This window comes from Solanum verrucosum, unplaced genomic scaffold, assembly GCF_900185275.1.
Source record: "Solanum verrucosum unplaced genomic scaffold, falcon-dt-bn FXZP01000951.1, whole genome shotgun sequence".
Classification (NCBI taxonomy): Eukaryota; Viridiplantae; Streptophyta; class Magnoliopsida; order Solanales; family Solanaceae; genus Solanum; species Solanum verrucosum.
The window spans coordinates 16893-25423 of record NW_026019815.1 but is presented as its reverse complement, the minus strand read 5'-3'; the positions used below and the strand labels follow the sequence as shown (position 1 = coordinate 25423).

The 8531-nt window shown below is 36.5% G+C and overlaps 1 pseudogene; it reads left to right on the top strand.

Moving 5' to 3' along the window:
• The first annotated feature begins 521 nt into the window (after positions 1-521).
• On the top strand, positions 522-4618 carry LOC125813645 (putative disease resistance RPP13-like protein 1; annotated as a pseudogene).
• The last annotated feature ends 3913 nt before the right edge of the window (positions 4619-8531 follow it).

Sequence of the window (8531 nt, the reverse complement as noted above, 5' to 3'; positions counted from 1 at the left end):
GTCAACCCCGACATAGCACAAGACTTGTCAAGTTTGCCATTAAGGTTGTGAATATTATCATAAATATTGTTAAAATTATTAATATACATGAATGTATAAAAGATAGTTTAAGGGAGGTATGTTTGTTATTTTACATATTTTATCCCATGATAAGTTATGTTGGATTACTATTCCACCCCAGGAGGGATAACTTATCCCAAGACTAATTGTTAATCTTGCGATAATTTATCCCAGCCTTTGCAACCAAACAACGAATTAAAGGGCACTAAAAAATTATTCCAGAATTAATTCCTTTTATCCATCACACCAAACGACCCCTTATTCTTAAAAATTATGTCATGCATATTATTTGACTATGACAAACTAATAAATCAGCAGAACTAATTCTTTCATAACTTATCTCAGCATAACTTATCACATGATAATTAATCTTAACATAACTTGTCCTCAATTAATCCAAAAGTCATACTTCTGGAAAAGAGAAAAAACCACTAGCAAGAGAGAGAAAGAGAGAGAAATCAGTGATCATTCATATTTGCAAATTACTCTTAATCATTCAACAGGTAAAATAAAGCTCTTAGTAAAGAAACAGTAATCTTCTTCAAATTCTTATAATCATTTTGTGGTTTCCTATTTTGATTTGCAGATTTCAGAAATGGAGATTGGCTTAGCAGTTGGTTGTGCATTTCTCTCTTCAGCTTTGAATGTTCTCTTTGACAGGCTTGCTCCTAACGGTGATCTGCTGAAGATGTTTAAGAGGGACAAGTGTGATGTTCGGCTCTTAAAGAAGCTGAAAATGACTTTGCGTAGTCTTCAGATTGTGCTAAGTGATGCAGAGAATAAGCAGGCATCAAATCCATCAGTGAGAGACTGGCTTAATGAGCTTCGAGATGCTGTGGACTCTGCTGAAAACTTAATAGAAGAAGTTAATTATGAAGTGTTGAGGCTTAAGGTGGAAGGTCAGCATCAAAATCTTGGAGAAACAAGCAATCAAAAGGTAAGTGACTGCAACCTGTGCTTGAGTGATGATTTTTTTCTTAACATAAAGGAGAAACTGGAAGACACCATTGAAACATTGGAGGAGTTGGAAAAGCAAATTGGCCGCCTTGATCTAACAAAATACCTTGATTCGGGTAAACAAGAAACAAGGGAATCTTCAACCTCTGTTGTTGATGAATCTGATATCTTAGGTAGGCAGAAAGAAATAGAGGAATTGATTGACCGTTTGTTGTCTGAGGATGGAAATGGAAAATATCCGACTGTAGTTCCTGTTGTTGGAATGGGGGGTGTGGGCAAGACAACACTTGCTAAAGCTGTTTACAATGATGAGAAAGTAAAAAACCATTTTGGTTTCAAAGCTTGGATCTGTGTGTCTGAACCATATGATATTCTCAGAATAACAAAGGAGTTACTTCAAGAATTTGGCTTAATGGTTGATAACAATCTGAATCAACTTCAAGTCAAATTGAAGGAAGGCTTAAAGGGAAAAAAGTTTCTTATTGTCCTAGATGATGTGTGGAATGAAAACTATAAAGAGTGGGATGACTTGAGAAATCTTTTTGTACAAGGAGATGTAGGAAGTAAGATCATTGTGACGACACGTAAGGAGAGTGTGTTGCCTTGATGATGGGTTGTGGAGCAATCAATGTGGGGACTCTGTCTAGTGAAGTTTCTTGGGATCTATTCAAGCGACATTCATTTGAAAATAGGGATCCTGAGGAACATCCAGAACTTGAAGAGATTGGAATACAAATTGCACACAAGTGCAAAGGTTTGCCTTTAGCTCTAAAGGCACTTGCTGGTATTTTACGCTCCAAATCAGAGGTGGATGAGTGGAGAGACATTTTAAGAAGTGAAATATGGGAGCTGCAAAGTTGTTCGAATGGAATCTTACCAGCGTTGATGTTGAGCTACAATGATCTTCGTCCACATTTGAAGCAATGTTTTGCTTTTTGTGCAATATATCCAAAAGATCATCTATTTAGCAAAGAACAAGTTATTCACCTGTGGATTGCTAATGGTCTTGTACAGCAGTTGCATTCAGCTAACCAATACTTTCTCGAGTTGAGATCGAGATCATTGTTTGAAAAGGTCCGAGAGTCTTCTGAATGGAATCCGGGGGAATTCTTAATGCATGACCTTATCAATGATTTGGCCCAAATTGCATCTTCAAATCTGTGTAACAGGTTGGAAGAGAACCAAGGATCTCATATGTTGGAACAAACTCGACACTTGTCATATTCAATGGGTGATGGTGATTTTGGTAAACTGAAAACCCTCAACAATTCGGAGCAATTGAGGACATTGCTTCCCATCAATATCCAGCTGCGTTGGTGCCATCTTAGCAAGAGGGTGCTGCATGACATATTGCCAAGACTAACATCTTTGAGGGCACTATCATTGTCTCATTATAAGAATGAGGAGTTTCCAAATGACTTGTTTATTAAATTAAAGCACCTAAGGTTTTTGGACTTTTCTTGGACAAATATAAAAAAGTTGCCAGATTCAATTTGTGTACTGTACAACTTAGAGACACTTCTCTTGTCATATTGTAGTTATCTTAAGGAGCTACCTCTGCATATGGAAAAATTGATCAACTTGCGTCACCTTGACATTAGCGAAGCTTATTTGACGACACCCCTACATCTAAGCAAGTTGAAAAGTCTCGATGTGCTAGTGGGAGCCAAGTTTCTTCTAAGTGGTCGTAGTGGTTCAAGAATGGAAGATTTGGGTAAACTGCATAACTTGTATGGATCTCTATCAATTCTAGGGTTGCAACATGTGGTAGATAGAAGGGAATCTCTGAAGGCAAACATGAGGGAAAAGAAACATGTTGAAAGGTTATCTTTGGAGTGGAGCGGAAGTAATGCTGACAATTCACAAACAGAAAGAGACATACTTGATGAGCTACAACCAAATACAAACATAGAAGAACTCCGAATCACTGGCTATAGAGGAACAAAATTTCCAAATTGGCTAGGTGATCCTTCATTTCATAAGCTAATAGACTTGTCTCTTAGCAACGGCAACGACTGTGATTCCTTGCCAGCGCTAGGACAGCTTCCTTGTTTAAAATTCCTTACCATTATAGGGATGCATCAAGTAACAGAGGTGACTGAAGAGTTCTATGGTAGTTCATCCTCCACAAAGCCATTTAATTCTCTTGAGCAGCTTGAATTCGCAGAGATGCTGGCGTGGAAGCAGTGGGGTGTACTGGGGAAGGGAGAGTTCCCTGTACTTGAGGAACTTTCGATTGATGGTTGCCCAAAGTTGATTGGGAAGTTGCCTGAAAATCTTTCTTCTCTGAGAAGATTGAGGATATCAAAATGCCCTGAACTCAGTTTGGAGACACCTATCCAACTTTCAAATTTAAAAGAGTTTGAAGTTACTAATTCTCCTAAGGTTGGAGTTGTTTTTGATGATGCTCAATTGTTTACGTCTCAACTTGAGGGAATGAAAACAGATTGTTAAATTAGATATTACTGATTGTAAGTCTCTTACCTCCTTACCTATTAGCATTCTGCCGAGTACCTTGAAGAGAATAAGAATCTCTGGTTGTAGGGAACTGAAATTGGAGGCGCCGATCAATGCTATTTGTCTGAAGGAATTGTCTCTAGTAGGATGTGATTCACCTGAGTTTCTCCCAAGAGCACTCTCTTTGAGTGTAAGAAGTTGCAACAACATTACTAGGCTTTTGATTCCTACTGCCACTGAAACAGTCAGTATTAGAGATTGTGATAATCTTGAAATACTTTCAGTGGCATGTGGGACTCAGATGACATCATTGCATATTTACAACTGCAAGAAGCTGAAGTCGCTACCAGAACATATGCAACAACTCCTTCCATCTCTTAAGGAACTGAAACTGGTTAATTGTTCACAAATAGAGTCCTTTCCTGAAGGAGGATTGCCCTTCAATTTACAACAACTTTGGATCTCCTGTTGTAAGAAATTGGTGAATGGCCGAAAAGAGTGGTATTTACAGAGACTCCCCTGTCTCAGAGATTTAACTATTCACCATGATGGTAGCGACGAAGTGGTTCTTGCTGATGAAAAATGGGAGTTGCCTTGCTCTATTCGAAGGCTTAGCATATGGAATCTGAAAACATTAAGCAGCCAACTTCTCAAAAGCCTCACACTCTCTTGAGTACCTATTTGCTAATAATTTACCTCAAATGCAGTCATTGCTGGAAGAAGGGCTTCCTTCCTCTCTTTCTGAGCTAAAATTATTTAGCAATCATGATCTTCATTCACTACCGACCGAAGGTCTTCAGCGTCTCACGTGGCTTCAACATCTAGAGATTCGGGATTGCCCATAGTCTCCCAATCTCTTCCCGAATCAGGGATGCTCTCTTCCCTCTCTAAGTTGACCATCCCAACATTGCTCTAATCTCCAATCTCTTCCCGAATCGGGGTTGCCCTCCTCCCTCTCTGAGCTGCGCATTTGGAATTGCTCTAATGTCCAATCTCTTCCCGAATCGGGGATGCCCCCTTCTATCTCTATCTATATATTTCCAAATGCCCATTGCTCAAACCACTCTTAGAATTTAACAAGGGGGATTACTGGCCAAAAATTGCTCATATTCCCACCATATATATTGATTTGGAATCCCAGTAGTGATTAAAAAAAAATGGTGCTCTGATAAATTGGTAAGTTAAAATTCTTTATTTTTTCATTTATTTTCTGATTACTTCCCTTTTCTTGCTTGTTAATTTTTTTCCTTTGTTAAATCCTTGAGCAGCACAAAGCGTCTATTGCCACTGTGAAGCTGATGAATTTAATTTTAGATGACAGCAAAAAAGGTGATAAACCGGAAAGCTGGTATATGTAGGAATTGAAATTATTTGCTTCGGAAAGTTGATAGCACTTCATGTATTCTTGTTCTTTCCGTTTTTTCAGTGAGTTAGTTGATCAAAGGACTAAGGAGAATGGAGGGTTTTAGAGTAATGCACATGGTCACTCATAAATGCATAGCTCTAATAGAATTCAGAGGTATACAAGACACAAAGTTTGTTTCCTATCTCCGTTTTCCTGTTTTACATTCCTTTTTCCTTGTTTGTTATTTCTTCTTGTTTTTCTTAGTAGTGTTGAACAGTGTGTATCATCTATTGCCACTGTGTGGAGCGAAGCATTTTCATTCTAATTTAGATGACTATAAGGGTGATACATTGCAACTAATGTAATCTTTAAACTTGCTCTGAGTCTTCTTTTCCTATCTCCTTTTTTTTTATATTAGCTTGGCTTGTTATAGCTGAGGCTGACACAAGTTCTTTGTATTGTACAGTTCAACCTGATTAACATTCAATTGCTCTACCAAGTTCACAGGCTTAAAAATGTTCACTTGAAATGGACTACATCCAGGTTTTCTTCTAACTTCATCAAAGAACGTATTGCTTCTTCTTCCCGTGGGGTTGAGGAAGGAGGAGATGATTTAGAGTTTTAGAGTAATGAACATGTTTAACTCTTGATTTTTGATATTTCTACTGAGAGAGTTCAAACGCACACGAGACAGAAAGCTTGTCTTCCCCATAACTTAACATCTAAAAGCAGGGGCGGAGCCACCTTCGGCAGAAAATTATATTATTTATACATGGTTAAAATAATTTTATATGTATATATAGTAGATGTTGAACCCCCTTCGGCTACTTCATGTGTCTATTTCTACAAATTTTGAACCCCCTTATTGAAAATTCTGGCTCTGCCTCTGTCTAAAAGCCTAAACATAATCTTAACTTTATTATCTGATCTCAACTTAACCATCTTTTTTCTTTCTTTCGTCAGTTGTGCCAAAATTCTCTACTGAATAGACAAATATCAGCTCATATGTGATCTGTCAGCAGAGTGTAGGTGAAGAAAGGTACTTTATCTTTCTCTCGAATTTCACTTTTCTTTCATCAGTCTGAGAAGGAAATATTGATCAAGGAGTTTTTCGCGTATGAAACTCTGATGTTTTTTCACTGCTCCAGCTGCACTTCAAAATTGAGAAACTGTAATTGCTCAAATCCCCATTGTATCATTTTGTTTCTTCAACAGGTAAACATGTTTACCGCGAGATTTCCTTCCAGCAGTATGTCTAAAATGTGCTTCTCTGGCTCAAAGAATGACTTACGCTTGAAATGCTTAACCTGCATTTAGATCAGCAGTGTTACAAGGTCAAGTTGATATGTCCAGATGGTGTCGTGCTCGATTTTGGTAATACTTCCATCCACGATATTGCTTCTGTTGTGCCGAGTTTGAAGCATCAGATGGAATTTTATTTTGTATGTATGATGTTATTTCAAGTTATGCATAAGATCTTAGTTAAGGTGAAGTAGCAAATATTGCTATGTTGTCTTTGAGAGTGTTCAGGATTGAGATTTATAAGTGTAATTGCGAAAGACAAAGTTGGACCTCTTTATAACGACGGACCATTTTTTGGCTGCTATAGCGAATGATTGTTATTGTTACACACCATAATAACATTTGATGTTCAGATCTTATTTGGCGGTTATTTTTGATGAAAGAAATAGGCAAGAAGTCATTTTTCTCCAACTTCTTTTTACGTTGCTGAAGAAACAAATTATACTTGAAACTAGTTGTATTGTACCTACAAAGAATTAAACTATCTAAACCACATATTATTTCTTTTAAAACTAATTCATATTAAATATTTTAATACGTAGAAAGTTTATGTATACTATCTAGATAACGAGTTGTTGGGAAATTATGAATATACAATAGACATCATTCACCTTCCATACTGCAATTATATATATATATAAATATCCTATCAATTTAGGAGCTAATCTACAAAACACTCCAATTTGTAATATTACGTATTTTACTAGATTTTGGCGCATCCAGATATGTTTAGATATGTCCATATGCATGTATCTCGGTATACATGGATCAAAATTAAATGTAATTGTATATTATATTTAAGTGGATTAGCATATATTTGAGATACATAACAAATCTCTCTTGCCTCCATCCCCTCTCTCCCATCTGGATATGTAATACCCTATATTAAAATAAGGGCATATTTGTCATTTAGCTCTCATAAAAAAAAAAGAAAAGATCAGAATTTTTTTTATAAAAAGGGCTGAAAGCCCTAACAGAAGCAGGCAGCAGCAGCAACGCTGCAACTTCAGCATCAAAAGAAAAAAAAAGGACTCTTCTTGTTCTAGAGTGAGCGAACGAACGAAGGAGAAAATAAATTTAAATTGAAAGCCTTAGTTCTCAAACTAAAGAGAGGTGGAAGAATAAGAAGAACGAGAAGAAGGTAAGTTTCTTAACATAGTCTAAAGGTTGAATTGTATCCTCCATGACTAAAAGATTGGGAATTGGGAAGTTGAGGAACATGGGTTTAGAAGAAAAAGAGGAAATTTATTTCATTCTTATGAACCAAGTGAATATAGTCAATGATTTGAACTGTAAACTTTGGTATTGGGCTTGTATGCAATAAGAGTAATTGGGCAATAAGGTTAGGTTGATCTTTTTACAGTGAGAATTGACCAAGAAGAGACTAATGTGTGTGATTAAAGCACTAATTATGTGATTGGGCAGATTTCGAATCAGCCATGAAACCTCTAGGGCTGGTTTTTTAAATGTAGTATGAATTACCTAAATGAAGGAGTTAACACGAAATTGTTATGAATGTGATTATAGATTGACCAAAGGAATTCGTACGGAGTAATCGAGTGGCAAGCTTGGTAACTCAACACAAGTACTGTGAGTAGTAATCTTACCACAATTTGTATTTCACAAACTTCATGATTTTTACATGGTTTATAAAGTAAATGTGTTTACCGACTGTTTTGAACTTGCATGTGGGACAAGTCTTTTACGGGATATGATACTGAAAAGATTATTTGAGATGATCTTATTCTTACAAGATATGATTACTGTTATTGAAAAGGTTTTACACTTATTTGAGAAATAGTATTTTGATAAGTGATTGTTAAACTTTGAAATGATATGATTTGATAAGATTAAATGCTCTGTTCGATTTTGAAATGTTTCTACTGATTACAAGAAAAATATAAATGGGAGTAGACCTGATGAATCCTGTAGCTAATGGCGGGATCATTAGACCTGGTGCACCTTGTAGTTACTGATTACTGATAAAGCCCTTGCTAGTGGGAAGGTAGAACTAGTATACTGTTACTGATATCACTTGAGTAGGGATCTAATGATATGAATATATAACTCCTTTATGAGGAGTTCACTGTTATTGGTTACTTCTTAAAGAGAAGGCCACACTAATTACATGATTCATCCTTAGAAACCTCCCAGCTATAAGATTTGATATGAAATGTTTTTTCTGAGTTTACTATTAAGTATTTACATTGATTTTGCTTATATGAGGCACATAAAATTATTATACTAGCATGTTTTCTGACTTGTCCCTCATTAAAATGGTTGTGGTTAAGTATTATTACTCACTAAGCTAGCTTCTCGCTAATTGTTTTTACAGAGAATTCAGGTGGTATTGAAGAAGATTTCATTAACTAGCGTGTGCGTTGGTAGCATCTGGTGAGCCCCGCATTGC